Raw genomic sequence first — 17,926 nt, 5'->3', positions numbered from 1 at the left:
AAACTACTTCCAAAACTATTCAGCTTTGATATTAATGAGTTTTTTGGGTTCATTGAGAACATGGTTGTTGTTCAATAATAAAATTAATCCTCAAAAATACAACTTGCCTAATAATTCTGCACTCCCTGTATATATATATATATATATATATATATATATATATATATATATATATATATATATATACACACACATATATACACACAGTCGTATGCAAAAGTTTAGGCACCCCTGACAATTTCCATGATTTTCATTTATAAATAATTTGTGTTTGGAAAGTGGAGAGCTGATTAAGCGTGCAGCAACTCAAGGGTTAACTTTTGTCTTGATTGCTAGGTGTATTGTTGTCTAGGTGTCTTAGCTGGTCTGACAGCTAGAGGGAGATGTTGCGGAGCCTATATTAGTGACTGCAGGCAGGAAGTAGGGTCACTAACCTGTTTCTTGTCTTGCAGGTGGAACAATGGTGAAGCCTCGTCGCTCCTCCAGGGCTTCAAGGCGGTTTGACAAGGTTCAGGAGACACCTGAAAAGAGGAAGAAAACATCAGTTTCTACAATGGGTGATGTTATCCCTCCCTCTTCTTCTGTGCCCTCTGCTATGCCTTTTCCTCATGCTACCTATTCTCTCTTGTCTTCTTCTGAAGCTGCTGCTGCTGGCCCTTCTTTTCTCCCTGCCTATTCTATATCTCTCCCCTCTACCTCTGTGCTACCCTCTGTTATTTTTTCTTCCCCTTCCTCTTTCCCTTCCGTATCATTTTCATCTTCCCTGTCTGTCCCTATCTTCTCCTCTACCCTTTCCATTTTTTCTTTTCCCCCTGTTGGCCCTTCTTTGGCCTTAGCCACTTCCCTATTAGCCCCCCTTCCCTCCGGTCCTGCCCCCCTTGCCTCCGGTCCTGCTCCCCTTGCATTATCTCAAATGCCTAGGCAATTCTCGGACCCCATGTCCCCCATCCTCCTAGAAGACACGGCTGTGTCTTATGGATCCGCCTCTCCTCCTCTGACTCCCGGACAGAGGGAGGTCGGGGGAGGCAAGGCGGATCAGGGGCCTGTACCTTTGCATGGTTTTGGTACCATGCGGTCGGCCTCTTCTGCTCCTGGGCCTAGTGCGCGCGTGATGTCACAGGCTCCGCCCCCCGCAGCATCACGTGTCCTCCGGGTCTCTGCGCCACCCTGCTTCACAGAAGTAAGTGCGCACAGACCGGAGGCAGCAGGGAAGCCTCAAAGGAAACGGCCATCGTCAGCACAGATCCCCACTAAGGTAAGTGGGGCATCCGGAGTTGGCGGTGACCCACTGGGGGGAGTGGTAGCATTTAAAAAAGGGCAGTGTGGTGGTAGGAAGGGTAAAGAGCCCATAAAGAAAGTACAAGGGGTTAAAATGGCTGCACGCAATAGGAGGGAGAAAGTTAGAGAAGGGCATAAATCAGGTGAATTAAACCCTACTGGGAAAGGCATAAAAAATAAAGGAGGTTACATGAATATTTTGTCAAGCCTTAAAAAGAGGTTGCTAGCTAGGGGGCCATGCGTTTTACAGGGTGTGGGTGGACTGGAGAGACAGGAACAGGGAGCGGGGGGGCCTCATCGTTGACTCCAGTGATATTCCCACTTGCCCTCTTGTTTTACAGGTTTCAATGGCGTCATCGGCTACTGCAGTATCTGTCGGCGAAGCTGCTGCGGCGATGAAAAAGCAGGCTGGGACGTCAGCGGCTACAGTGACTCCAGCGGTGAGACAGATCCCCCGGCCTACACCGTTAATATCCGTTCTTGCGTCTTCTGGAGCTGAGGCGATGGCTGGAGCTGGTGAGCCATTAACTGCACCACACTTTAGGGGGGAGGATAGTTACTCCATGGGAGACTCCGACAGTTCTTCAGGGTTTAAGGATAGGGGTCAGCGCAAGCTATTTAGATACATCAGGAAGATAGCGGATGTGAAAGGGGCTAGTGTAGTGGGACCAGGGAGTAACAGGCTGTAGTTCTCTGTCAGGTAGCCAGGCAAGTGCCTCCAAGTCGCTTGTGGCGAGCACATCCGACACTTATCCTTGTATAGTGCATTCGCTGCATTCTCATCTTAAACCGTGTATAGCCAGGCGCATTAAGGAGGGGAGGTAGGTTAAGATATTTGAGCTTTCTAGGTTGGCGCAAGATCTGAAGGAAAGGGTCGAAGAAGGGACAGGGGATAAAAAAGTTAAGAGGCCTGAGACTTATGAGGAGTGGATGCGCTGCTTCCGCATGTTGGCTTCCTGCTACTTGGAGGCTAACCCTCAGCATAACCTCAATATCCTCAAATATATGGAAGTCATAGATGACATTCATACCAGAGGAAGAGGGACGGCATGGGGTCAATATGACGCCAAAATTCAGGCGTAGGTTAGAGTACAATCCTATACTTAATTTTGGGATGAAGGAGATGGATCTGTTTTCAGGTCTAGAATTATCAGATAGTGTAGTTATGGTGCCAGCAAGGCCCGCAGTGTCAAACATACCGAATAGACAGTTCCGGAGGCGCGGAGAGAGAGAGTGTTGGCGGTTTCAGGAAAAGCAGTGTGACAAGGGTTTACACTGTCTTTTTCGGCATATCTGCATCTATTGCGGTGGGCCCCACGCAGGGACAGACTGCCCCAGGCATCGTGAGTCAGGTGGGGGGAGGGCTCCATTTAGATCGGCTCCTGCGGGAAAGGGCCCATACACCCCTGAATCTAAGGGAAATTTGTAGCCTGCTTAGGGCTTATCCTGACCAGGCGGCAGGCTTCCTCAGGTCAGGGTTATCATTTGGCTTTTGCATTCCAGTTAGGCGTCCTGTTTTCCCCTCTCCTGCGGTTCGTAACCTTAAATCAGCTGTTCAACACCCCAGGCCGTTGCAGAAAAATTGGCAAAGGAAGTAGACTTAGGGCGTATGGCGGGTCCTTATTCTTGCGTCCCCTTCGAGAACCTAGTTATCTCCCCACTCGGAATAGTGCTTAAGAAGGAGCCAGGGAAGTTTAGGCTGATTCAACATTTGTCTCACCTGGAGGGAGCGTCTGTGAACGACGCTCTCGACGAAGGAGAAACTTCAGTATCATATCAGTCCTTCGAATCTGCCCCTGGCGGTCATTCAAGGGCTTGGTCCAGAGGCAGAGATGGCAAAGGTGGACATTGAATCTGCCTTTCGCCTCCTCCCTATTCACCCAGAGAGCTTATATCTGATGGGGTGCATGTTCCAGGATCGGTATTACGTGAATTGCTGCTTGCCAATGGGTTGCGCCATATCGCCATATCATATCATATCTTTTCTGCATTGGGCGGTGGTTCACGAGTCCGGGCTGGGGCAGGTAGCTTATTATTTAGATGATATCCTTTTCTTGGGAAGGGAGGGATCTGGGGATTGCACTAGGCTTCTTGCTATCATGAAACAATTGTCCTCGCGATTAGGTGTTCCGCTTGCAGCCAAAAAGACGGAAGGTCCGTGCACGCGCATTGTATTCTTAGGCATAGAAATTGATACCGTAGATGGGGAATGCAGACTGCCAGGACCAAAAGTTGACTCTGCCTTGTCAACTATCCAGGCTATCAGGGAGGCCGGTAGGTCCACGCTTCGGGACTTTCAATCTTTGCTAGGCCTATTGAACTTCGTATCCAGGGTGATTCCCATGGGTAGGATATTTAACCAGAGGATGGAAGCTGCAACTAGTGGGCTTAGGTTAAATTGGGCTCCGGTGAGGATTTCCCTAGATAATCAGAAGGACCTGGCAGTTTGGTTTTTGTTCTTACGGGAATTCAATGGCATGAGGATCTGGTTGCCCAAACCGGTCAGCAGCCAGCAACTGCACTTGTACACCGATGCCGCGGGGAGTCATGGGTTGGGGGCTTATTTTGAGGGATCTTGGTGTGCAACCACCTGGCCGGCCGAATGGAGCGGCACGGGGTGGTTAAAAAACTTGACATTACTTGAGCTCTTCCCCATTCTAGTGGCTGTGGAGTTATGGTATGGGCGATTACAGAACCGGGCTGTCAATTTTTGGTGTGACAATCTGAGTGTAGTTCACGCCATCAATAGGCTGTCTGCTTCTTCCCCTCCGGTAGTTAACGTCTTGTGCCAATTAGTCTTGCTCTGTTTGCGGCATAACATTTGATTCACGGCAAGGCATGTTCCCGGGGCACGCAATGTCATCGCGGACGCTCTGTCCAGGGGTCAGTGGGATAGGTTTAAGGAAGTAACGCCCGCTGCTTTAGCTCAGGGTGATGACTGTCCTGCTTATCTCTGGCAGGTGGTGAGTTCTGGGGAACTGCGCTAAGGTTACTACAAGGGTCGCTGGCGACAAAAACCTGGCAATCGTACCGCAGGTATTGGGGCGATTGGGAGAAGTTTTTTTCAGACAGGGGTTATCTTGGAGAATGCAGGACACACACAGTTTTTTACAGTGGGTTGCATGTTTGCATGAGAAGGGCCTGGCGCCAGGCACCATTGCCAGCCGGGCTGCAGCCATTTCTTTCTTTTCCAAATTGTATGGAGTCCCAGATGTCTCCAAATCTTTCCTAGCTAGGGCTGCTATTAAGGGAGCACATAGATTGAAAGGGGTAAATAGGGACATTAGGGAACCAATCACTAGGTGGAGGCTAGGTACCATGATTCAGGTCCTCCTGACAATCTGTAGCTCTGAGTACGAAGTCGTCCTCTTTGCTGCAGCATTTTCCCTCGCATACTTCGCCGCGCTGCGTGTTAGTGAGTTGGTAGCTCCATCTAGGGTTTCAACGGGGTCAGCGCTGCTTAGGGATCATGTTAGGAATGAAGGGGAAGCTATTTTAGTTTTCGTGGCACGTTCCAAGACTAATCAGACGGGTAAGGGTAGATGGCTCAATTTGCTTTCGCAGGTAGAGCCATCAATTTGCCCAGTTAGGTTGTGCAGAAGGTTCTTGGAAATTAGGCCAGGGGTTGAGGGGGTGTTCCTAGTTCACGAAAATGGGTCATTCTTATCCAGGTTTCAATTTCGGGTAGTCATGAAGAAAGTGGTTTCAAGTTTAGGGTGGAATCCCTCTGTGGTGGCCCCACATTCTTTTAGGATTGGTGCCGCTACAGACGCGGTCTTGGCTGGGTCTTCTCAGAGTGAAATTAAGGTTTTAGGTAGGTGGGCTTCAGCCAAATTTAAGAAATATATACGGCCGCTGAAGCAGGATGTTGTTTAGTAATTCTTCATGTAGCTCAGGTTTGTTCTGTTGTTGCTTAGGTGGGGGAAGCCAGGTTTGTTTCATTTCTTTTGTTATTGCAGGTGAGGGGCTGCCGTGCAAAAGAGTGTGGATCTTGGGACATTCATATGTCCATTGGGCAGCTTTGCGTGCAGCAGCAAGTGCAGAAGGCTTGCAGTTGGGTTTGCCGTCACGGAGGCTGGGCATTCGTTGGCTGGGAAAGCGTGGAATGATGTGGTCGGATTTGCCGACTCAAGTGGCAGAGGCCAGAAGGAGGTGGGACGTCCCCACGTGCGGGAATGATGTGGGGACTATGCCCATGGGGGATTTGGCTAGTGTCATGCTAGCAGATATTAGGTGGTTGGCGACTCAGTTTCCTGGGGTCAAGATTGTATGGTCACAAATTATTTCTAGAAATGTCTGGAGGCACATGAGTTCCCGTAAGGCAGGTTTTAGGGTGAAGAGAAAGCTTAATAGGGATGTAGGTAAGGCAGTGTTAGCTGCAGGGGGTAAGGTTATCACTCATGACAACATCAGGATTGATTCTCCCGGTCTCTTCCGCAGGTATGAGGTACATCTGTCAGATACGGGTACCGATTTGTTTTTGCACAATATTAGGCTTTCCCTGGTTTCCCTTTGTGTTTAGTGGCGGCAAGAGTTCCGTGTCCTCTTTGGGTGGCGGCAGCAGGGGTGTGACAAATTTCCGGTTGGGACAGCCTGGCGGGTGAAAAGAGGAGGGGTGACAGGCGAGCACATTTAACGTCAGCCGCAAGGGCTGACGCTCGGTGGCACCCTGCACGATCCCTCCTAAAAAAGCCCTCCAGGCTGTCGGAATGCGGGGCGCCCCCCATTCCTTTAGGGCGGTCTCACCCCTTTCTTAGGAGTTGTAGGACAGGGATGTTTTCTTGCCGGCCAACGCTATGTTATTATTACTAAGTTATTTAAGTTTAAGTATTAAGTTATTCTTTAATAAATGCAACCCTTGTCCCCAGACGGGGAAGGGTTTTTTTTCTCCCATAACTGGTGTCTGTGTGTTTATTTGGGTTATTGGGTTAAGGTTATTGCATCACATAGCAGGTAAAGTATAGAAAGTTTTACCCTTAGGAAAGTGGAGAGCTGATTAAGCGCGCAGCAACTTAAGGGTTAACTTTTGTCTTGATTGCTAGGTTTATTGTTGTCTAGGTGTCTTAGCTGGTCTGACAGCTAGAGGGAGATGTTGCAGAGCCTATATTAGTGACTGCAGGCAGGAAGTAGGGTCACTAACCTGTTTCTTGGCTTCCCTCCCTTCCCTCCCAAGTTACAGATGCTCTGTTCCAGTTATGGATGGTGTGTTCCAGTGGACTGTGGTCTGCGGAGATGCCGGCAATAGTATCACTTTGGCTGGGGGCTGAATAATCATTCGGACCTTAGTAAGCCCAAAGTGCTGTATTTTTTGCTTAGGGACCCCCTTTCAGAACTAACAGTCTTTTGGCCGAGGAACCGTTGCCTCAACTCCAGTTGTAGGAACATGGCGTCATGTTTCCTGTTGCGGCAGCATCAGGGGTGTGACAAATTTCCGGTTGGGACAGCCTGACGGGTGAAAAGAGGAGGGGGACAGGCGAACACATTCAACGTCAGCCGCAAGGGCTGACGCTCAGTGGCTCCCTGCACGATCCCTCCTAAAAAAGCCCTCCAGGCTCTCGGAATGGGGGCGCCCCCCATTCCTTTAGGGCGGTCTCACCCCTTTCTTAGGAGTTGTAGGACAGGGATGTTTTCTTGCCGGCCAACGCTAAGTTATTATTACTAAGTTGTTTAGGTTTAAGTATTAAGTTATTCTTTAATAAATGCAACCCTTGTCACCGGACGGGGAAGGGTTTTTTTCTCCAATAAATGGTGTCTGTGTGTTTATTGGGGTTAATGGGTTAAGGGTATTGCATCACATAGCAGGTAAAGTATAGAAAGTTTTACCCTTAGGATCAGCAATTTCATTTTGATCTATCAAATAACTGAAGGACACAGTAATATTTCAGCAGTGAAATTAGGTTTATTGGATTAACAGAAAATGTGCAATATACATCAAAACGAAATTAGACAGGTGCATAAATTTGGGCACAGTTGTCATTTTGTTGATTTGAATACCTGTAACTACCTAGCAATGATTAATTGGAACACACAATTGGTTTGGTGAGCCCATTAAGCCTTGAACTTCATAGACAGGTGCATCCAATCATGAGAAAAGGTATTTAAGGTGGCCAATTGCAAGTGGTTGTTCTCTTTGACTCTCCTCTGAAGAGTGGCAACATGGGGGCCTCAAAACAACTCTCAAATGACCTGAAAACAAAGATTGTTCAACATTATGGTTTAGGGGTTTGTCAGGGGTGCCTAAACTTTTGCATACGACTGTATATGTATGTGTATATACTGTATATATACATACCCCCCAACTGTCCCGATTTGCCCCAGGCATTAAAAAAATAAAAATTACAGATACCCATATATGATGTAGTATGTGTGTCTATCTGTATCCATAACTGTGTGTGTGTATCTGTATGTATAAGTTTATGCTATGTAGTGTGTGTGTGTCTGCATGTATAAATGTAAGCTATGTAGTGTGTGTATGTGTATGTGTATCTGCATGTATAAGTGTGTATCTGCATGTATAAATGTATGCTATGTAGTGTGTGTCTGCATGTATAAGTGTATGCTATGTAGTGTGTGTGTGTCTGCATGTATAAGTGTATACTATGTAGTGTCTGTGTATCTGCATGTATAAGTGTGTATCTGCATGTATAATTGTATGCTATGTAGTGTGTGTGTGTGTCTGCATGTATAAGTGTATACTATGTAGTGTCTGTGTATCTGCATGTATAAGTGTATGCTATGTAGTGTGTGTGTATCTGCATGTATAAGTGTATGCTATGTAGTGTGTGTGTGTGTCTGCATGTATAAGTGTATACTATGTAGTGTCTGTGTATCTGCATCTATAAGTGTGTGCTGCATGTATAAGTGTATGCTATGTAATGTGTGTGTATCTATGTGTAAGTGTATGCTATGTAGTGTGTGTGTATCAACCTGTATAAGTGTATGCTATGTAGTGTGTGTTTATCTATGTGTAAGTGTATGCTATGTAGTGTGTGTGTATCTGCATGTATAAGTGTATGCTATGTAGTGTGTGTGTATCTGCATGTATAAGTGTATGCTATGTAGTGTGTGTGTATCTGCATGTATAAGTGTATGCTATGTAGTGTGTCCAAAGTAGAGAGGGTAGAAAAGTCCTCAGAGGGTGCGCTGATGCTGGTGCTGGTAAGTTGATTGTAGTCAGAAGAGCTTATAAAAGATGGCTGCACTCTCAATGGAAATCCCAATATTGTTCCGGATGGATCTCGAGCTGTGAAGGAATAGAAGAAGAGAGGCGCCACAAAACATAAAACAGTATCGTATATCCAAGTAGGAGGATTCCCTACGTTTTGGAACCACCCCGTTGTGCCAAATACTCACATACAAAGCGGCACCAAAATCGTGCCTCTATGCACGGATCGGGACTGTTCAGAGTCGCCCGACAGACACACCCCAGCTAGCACACGTCACTCTGTATCCACCAATCGACAGTCGGCAATCAGCAAGCCTCCACTGGTTCCGTATGGCTACGATCAGTACACACTACCACTTATGTGCTCAGCTAGCTCCCAGTAGTGCATTGCTGATGCTTCAATAAAGGATATCCAGCAAGAACTGTACAGTTCTTGCTGGATATCCTTTATTGAAGCAGCTCACATAGCCATACCAGTGGTTTGAGCTTGTGTTTGATTTGCTGCCTAACTGTATTAAAATCTATTACTTTTATTTAGAATTTTATTTATATTACTTTGGTCTTATGATTTTTTTAAGCCCCGCCCACCACATTTAAAAAAAATTTGCCGCAGGGGGGGGGGTGTCCGTCTTTTGAATTTTTAAATGTTGGGAGGTATGTATATACAGTATATATATATATGTACTGTAGATATACATACATACACACTGTATTTATATGTATATAATCTATGCACTTTAGTTAATGAAAGAAAATTAAATCCAATGATGGGTTGAATGGTTGCCTTTGGGCCTGAGAATCATCCTCCCTCTCACCCACTTAAAGGGACACTGTAACCAAAATTTTTCTTTCGTGATTCAGATTGAGCATGAAATTTTAAGCAACTTTCTAATTTTCTCCTATTATCAAATTTTCTTCATTCTCTTGGTATCTTTATTTGAAATGCAAGAATGTAAGTTTAGATGCCGGCCCATTTTTGGTGAACAACCTGGATTGTCCTTGCTGATTGGTGGATAAATTCATCCACCAATAAAAAAGTGCTGTCCAGCGTACTGAAACCAAAAAAAAAAGCTTAGATGCCTTCTTTTTCAAATAATGATAGCAAGAGAACGAAGAAAAATTGAAAATAGGAGTAAATTAGAAAGTTGCTTAAAATTTCATGCTCAATCTGAATTACAAAAGAAAAATTTTGGTTACAATGTCCCTTTAAGGTGCAATAGTCCTATTTCTGCTGAGGGAAGCTAAATAACCCAAGAGAAAGACACACAGAAATGTAAGCACCATGTTTTAGACAGTGTGGGGTGATCACACAGCAGGACTGCTGACAGGCTAGCATTTAGTGTATTGTAGGAAGTGTTACTGCCCATTACTAGAGGATCTCACTATCCCTCTAACCAGATTGCTTCAGCTCCTCCCACTAGCATTGTTTACTGAAGTGTTTCTGTTCTCTGTCCAGGGGGAACTTAGTTCATCCTGCAGAAATAGTGCAGGAACTCCGTTCCCATGCGTTCCCGCTTGACTTGATCCCTGGGAAGAACAGAATCAAAGTAAGATATTTATGCATATTTGAAAATGAAATATGAGAAGTATGTCACTAAATTATGTTTTTCTTTCCTCTTTCACTCTCCTAATTTTCCTCATAACTCACAAAACAACATTATTTTCTTTTATAAAGCTGTTTCATTTAAAGGATCTCTACACACAGCAGAATATCATAATCAGTAAATGCATAATAAATAGACAATGCAAAAGCACTTAGTTTGCATTTCACATGAGTAGTAGATGTTTTTCTGACAAATGTCAAATTTAGTTGAATTTATTTTTTGCCACTTCATCACATGACAGCAATCGGCCAATCACAAAATGCATATATGTATTCTGTAAATCGTGCACATGCTCAGAAGGAGCTGGTGCCTCAATAAGTGTGCATATAAAAAGATTGTGTATATTTAGATAATGGATATGAATTGGAAAGTTGGTTAAAATTGTGTGCTCTATCTGAATCATGAAAGTTTCATTTTGACTATAGTGGTCCTTTAATTGCAAACCTCCTTTCTCCTTTTTTTCTATTGTATGACATTAGATATCACAGGCATCTAATGCTAAATCATATAATAAAATTGAATTAAAATCCATTTTAATTCAGTCTGCAATAAACACAGTATGGAGCACATTCTTAGTTCCACTTATTCCACAAAAATGTACTTTTATTATCTAAATTACTTTGTTTCTTTGGTTACCTTTGTTGAAAAGAATTACTCCATAGCAGCACCAATGTACTACTTTGAGCTGGCTGTTAATTGGTGGCTACACACATTTTTCTTTTGTTATTAACTCACCAGATGTGTTTGGGTAGATCCCAGTAGTGCAATTCTGCCACCTTACGACTGTTGCTTCTTAACTTTAGTTTCAGCCAAGCCTGAAACTATCGGCCTTCAAAGCAGCAACCAATGCTTGATAAATGGAGCCCTATGTTTTTAATCCATTTGCATGGGTTAAACACATAGTTATATGCAAGCAACAATGCAATAATAAATGTGCTAACATATTAGAGCATTTTCTTTTTTCACTGTTATAGCTCTTTAAAGGGACATGAAACCCCAATTGTTTCTTTGATGATTTAGAAAGAGCATGCAATTTTAAACAACTTTCTAATTTACTTCTATTATCTAATTTGCTTTATTCTCTTGATATCCTTTGCTGAAAAGCATATCTAGATAGGCTCAGTAGCTGCTGATTGGTGGCTGCAGATAGGTGCCTCATGTGATTGGCTCACCCATGTGCATTGATATTTCTTCAACAAAGGATATCTAAATAATTAAGCAAATTAGATAATAGAAGTAAATTGGAATGTTGTTTAAAATTGTATCCCCTACCCAAATCATGAAAGAAAAATGTGGGGTTTAGTGTCCCTTTAATGTAGGTTAAATCATCAGGCTCCTCATCTCCTCCCTCGCTCGCAAACACATACAGTAGCTGACATATGAAGAATAGCTTTACAGCAAGTACCAAAATAAGCAAGCAAGGGTTAAATTATTAACCATTCAACATCTGTATAGCAGGACACCCCAAAGCACATTAGTTTATGCACAGCCTGAAATTAGACAGTGATAGACCCTCAACATATTTAACCTTCTTACTGCTGGGTTTGTTGTGGCTGCTGGAATACAAACAATATATGAAGATATACTGAAGATTTGTGTTGAATGTTGTACTTTTGCTAAAACACTATTGAAAGTTTCACAAGCAGCTGGCATTTTATGAGGTAAACGCTCATTTTGGATCTTTGCTGCAGCAGTGATTGTGGGCAGTGGGTTAATAGACACAGAAATTCCCCAGTGTATTTTCTGTATGTTCTGTGAATTCCCGTCCCATCACAAGAAAAGCCTCATGTGTTAGACCCATGCTAATAAAATAAAATTACACACGTTCCAAATTGTGTTATACTATTCAGATGTCTTACTTCCTCACACATTACATTCTAGTCTACCCACACTGGTATTACACATCTCATGGCTAACCCTTACCTGACTACACATTACATTCTAGTCTACCCACCCTGGTATTACACATCTCATGGTTCCCCCTTACCTGACTACACATTACATTCTAGTCTACCCACCCTGGTATAACACATCTCATGGCTCCCCCTTACCTGACTACACATTACATTCTAGTCTACCCACCCTGGTATTACACATCTCATGGCTCCCCTTACCTGACTACACATTACATTCTAGTCTACCCACCCTGGTATTACACATCTCATGGCTCCCCCTTACCTGACTACACATTACATTCTAGTCTACCCACCCTGGTATTACACATCTCATGGCTCCCCTTACCTGACTACACATTACATTCTAGTCTACCCACCCTGGTATTACACATCTCATGGCTCCCCCTTACCTGACTACACATTACATTCTAGTCTACCCACCCTGGTATTACACATCTCATGGTTCCCCCTTACCTGACTACACATTACATTCTAGTCTACCCACCCTGGTATTACACATCTCATGGTTCCCCCTTACCTGACTACACATTACATTCTAGTCTACCCACCCTGGTATTACACATCACATGGCTCCCCCTTACCTGACTACACATTATATTCTAGTCTACCCACCCTGGTATTACGCATCTCATGGCCCCCCCATTACCTAACTACACATTACATTCTAGTCTACCCACCCTGGTATTACACATCTCATGGCTCCCCCTTACCTTACTACACATTACATTCTAGTCTACCCACCCTGGTATTACACATCTCATGGCTCCCCCTTACCCTACTACACATTGCATTCTAGTCTACCCACCCTGGTATTACACATCTCATGGCTCCCCCTTACCTGACTACACATTATATTCTCTTACCTGACTACACATTACATTCTAGTCTACCCACCCTGGTATTACACATCTCATGGCTCCCCCTTACCCTACTACACATTGCATTCTAGTCTACCCACCCTGGTATTACACATCTCATAGCTCCCCCTTACCTGACTACACATTGCATTCTAGTCTACCCACCCTGGTATTACACATCTCATGGCTCCCCCTTACCTTACTACACATTACATTCTAGTCTACCCGCCCTGGTATTACACATCTCATGGCTCCCCCTTACCTTACTACACATTACATTCTAGTCTACCCACCCTGGTATTACACATCTCATGGCTCCCCTTACCTTACTACACATTACATTCTAGTCTACCCACCCTGGTATTACACATCTCATGGCTCCCCCTTACCTGACTACACATTACATTCTAGTCTACCCACCCTGGTATTACACATCTCATGGCTCCCTCTTACTTTACTACACATTACATTCTAGTCTACCCACCCTGGTATTACACATCTCATGGCTCCCCTTACCTTACTACACATTACATTCTAGTCTACCCACCCTGGTATTACACATCTCATGGCTCCCCCTTACCTGACTACACATTACATTCTAGTCTACCCACCCTGGTATTACACATCTCATGGCTCCCCCTTACCTGACTACACATTACATTCTAGTCTACCAACCCTGGTATTACACATCTCATGGCTCCCCCTTACCTGTCTACACATTACATTCTATTCTACACACCCTGGTATTACACATCTCATGGCTCCCCCTTACCTGACTACACATTACATTCTAGTCTACCCACCCTGGTATTACACATCTCATGCATCCCCCTTACCTGACTACACATTACATTCTAGTCTACCCACCCTGGTATTACACATCTCATGGCTCCCCCTTACCTGTCTACACATTACATTCTATTCTACACACCCTGGTATTACACATCTCATGGCTAACCCTTACCTGACTACACATTACATTCTAGTCTACCCACCCTGTTATTACACATCACATGGCTCCCTCTTACCTGACTACACATTACATTCTAGTCTACCCACCCTGGTATTACACATCACATGGCTCCCTCTTACCTGACTACACATTACATTCTAGTCTACCCACCCTGGTATTACACATCTCATGGCTCCCCCTTACCTGACTACACATACCATTCTAGTCTACCCACCCTGGTATAACACATCTCATGGCTCCCCCTTACCTGACTACACATTACATTCTAGTCAACCCACCCTGGCATTACACATCTCATGGCTCCCTCTTACCTGACTACACATTACATTCTAGTCTACCCACCCTGGTATTACACATCTCATGGCTCCCCCTTACCTGACTACACATTACATTCTAGTCTACCCGCCCTGATATTACACATCTCATGGCTCCCCTTTACCTGACTACACATTACATTCTAGTCTACCCACCCTGGTATTACACAACTGATGGCTCCCCCTTACCTGACTACACATTACATTCTAGTCTACCCACCCTGGTATTATACATCTCATAGGCTCCCTCTTACCTGACTACACATTACATTCTAGTATATCAAGCCTGGTATTACACATCTCATAGCTTCCCCTTACCTGACTACACATTACATTCTAGTCTACCCACCCTGGTATTACACATCTCATGGCTCCCTCTTACCTTACTACACTTTACATTCTAGTCTACCCACCCTGGTATTATGCATCTCATGGCTCCCCCTTACCTGACTACACATTACATTCTAGTCTACCCACCCTGGTATTACACATCTCATGGCTCTCCCTTACCTTATTACACATTACATTCTAGTCTATCCAGCCTGGTATTACACATCTCATGGCTCTCCCTTACCTTATTACACATTACATTCTAGTCTATCCAGCCTGGTATTACACATCTCATAGCTCCCCCTTACCTGACTACACATTACATTCTAGTCTACCCACCCTGGTATAACACATCTCATGGCTCCCCCTTACCTGACTACACATTACATTCTAGTCTACCCACCCTGGTATTACACATCTCATGGCTCTCCCTTACCTTATTACACATTACATTCTAGTCTATCCAGCCTGGTATTACACATCTCATGGCTCTCCCTTACCTTATTACACATTACATTCTAGTCTATCCAGCCTGGTATTACACATCTCATAGCTCCCCCTTACCTGACTACACATTACATTCTAGTCTACCCACCCTGGTATTACACATTTCATGGCTCCCCTTTATCTGACTACACATTACATTCTAGTCTACCCGCCTTGGTATTACACATCTCATAGCTCCCCCTTACCTGACTACACATTACATTCTAGTCTACCCACCCTGGTATTACACATTTCATGGCTCCCCCTTACCTGACTACACATTACATTCTAGTCTACCCGCCCTGGTATTACACATCTCATGGCTCTCCCTTACCTGACTACACATTACATTCTAGTCTACCCCCCCTGGTATTACACATCTCATGGCTCCCTCTTACCTGACTACACATTACATTCTAGTCTACCCACCCTGGTATTACACATCTCATGGCTCCCCCTTCCCTTACTACACATTACATTCTAGTCTACCCGCCCTGGTATTACACATCTCATGGCTCCCCCTTACCTGACTACACATTACATTCTAGTCTACCCACCCTGGTATTACACATCTCATGGCTCCCCCTTACCTGACTACACATTACATTCTAGTCTACCCACCCTGGTATTACACATCCCATGGCTCTCCCTTACCTGACTACACATTACATTCTAGTCTACCCACCCTGGTATTACACATCTCATAGCTCCCTCTTACCTGACTACACATTACATTCTAGTCTACCAACCCTGGTATTACACATCTCATGGCTGCCTCTTACCTGACTACACATTACATTCTAGTCTACCCACCTTGTTATTACACATCTCATGGCTCTCCCTTACCTGACTACACATTACATTCTAGTCTACCCACCCTGGTATTACACATCTCATGGCTTCCCTTACCTGACTACACATTACATTCTAGTCTACCAACCCTGGTATTACACATCTCATGGCTCCCCCTTACCTGTCTACACATTACATTCTATTCTACACACCCTGGTATTACACATCTCATGGCTCCCCCTTACCTGACTACACATTACATTCTAGTCTACCCACCCTGGTATTACACATCTCATGGCTCCCCCTTACCTGACTACACATTACATTCTCTTACCTGACTACACATTACATTCTAGTCTACCCACCCTGGTATTACACATCTCATGGTTCCCCCTTACCTGACTACACATTGCATTCTAGTCTACCCACCCTGGTATTACACATCTCATGGCTCCCCCTTACCGGACTACACATTACATTCTAGTCTACCCACCCTGGTATTACACATCTCATGGTTCCCCCTTACCTGACTACATATTGCATTCTAGTCTACCCACCCTGGTATTACACATCTCATGGCTCCCCCTTACCTTACTGCACATTACATTCTAGTCTACCCACCCTGGTATTACACATCTCATGGTCCCCCCTTACCTGACTACACATTACATTCTAGTCTACCCACCCTGGTATTACACATCTCATGGCTCCCTCTTACCTGACTACACATTACATTCTAGTCTACCCACCCTGGTATTACACATCTCATGGCTCCCTCTTACCTGACTACACATTACATTCTAGTCTACCCACCCTGGTATTACACATCTCATGGTCCCCCCTTACCTGACTACACATTACATTCTAGTCTACCCACCCTGGTATTATACAGCTCATGGCTCCCCCTTACCTGACTACACATTGCATTCTATTCTACTCACCCTGGTATTACACATCTCATGGCTCCCCCTTACCTTACTACACATTGCATTCTAGTCTACCCACCCTGGTATTACACATCTCATGGCTAACCCTTACCTGACTACACATTACATTCTAGTCTACCCACCCTGGTATTACACATCACATGGCTCCCTCTTACCTGACTACACATTACATTCTAGTCTACCCGCCCTGATATTACACATCTCATGGCTCCCCCTTACCTGACTACTCATTGCATTCTTGTCTACCCACCCTGATATTACACATCTCATGGCTCCCCCTTACCTGACTACACATTGGCCTCTAGTTATGAAGCTCCGTATTTTGCTGCCTAAGCTCGCCTTACATCGCCGCCGCGGACCTGAATACGTTCGCCAAAGTTATCAAGAAAGCTGTCAAGAAGCCGCGCACCAAGTATGGAGCGATGAGCAGCGGACTGTTGTTAACTGACAGTCATCGATCTCGCTGCTCATCGGCTTCTTCGCAGCTTTCCTGCTAGCTTGTCACTAAGCACCCACACTATACTATACTGTTTTACTCCCTAAACCGCCGCTTCCGGAGCCCCACGCAACTGAATAAAGTTATTAACCCCTAAACCGCCGCTCCCAGACCCTGACGCAACTCTAAAAAATATATTAACCCCTAAACTGCCGCTCCCGGACCCCACCGCAACTATAATAAATATATGAACCCCTAAACCGCCGCTCCCGGACCCCGCCGCCACCTACATTATACTTATTAACCCCTAATCTGCCGCCGCCACCTATATAAAGTTATTAACCCCTATCCTGCCGATCCCGGACAACGCCGCAAATAAATTAATTGTTTAACCCCTAAACCGCCGCACACGGAGCCTGCCGCCACCTACATTAAATTTATTAACCCCTATCCTGCCCCCCCTACACCGCCGCCACCTACATTACATTGATTAACCCCTAATCTACCCCCCATACACCGCCGCCACTATATTAAATGAATTAACCCCTAAACCTAAGTCTAACCCTAACACCCCCCTAATTTAAATATTATTTAAATTAATCTAAATAAATATTCCTATCATTAAATTAATTAATCCTATTTAAAACTAAATACTTACCTATAAAATAAACCCTAAGATAGCTACAATATAATTAATAATTACATTATAGCTATTTTAGGGTTTATTTTTATTTTACAGGCAACTTTGTATTTATTTTAACTAGGTACAATAGCTATTAAATAGTTATTAACTATTTAATAGCTACCTAGATAAAATAATTACAAAAT

Source organism: Bombina bombina, chromosome 3, assembly GCF_027579735.1.
Source record: "Bombina bombina isolate aBomBom1 chromosome 3, aBomBom1.pri, whole genome shotgun sequence".
Taxonomy (NCBI): domain Eukaryota; kingdom Metazoa; phylum Chordata; class Amphibia; order Anura; family Bombinatoridae; genus Bombina; species Bombina bombina.
This window is presented reverse-complemented; position numbering follows the sequence as displayed.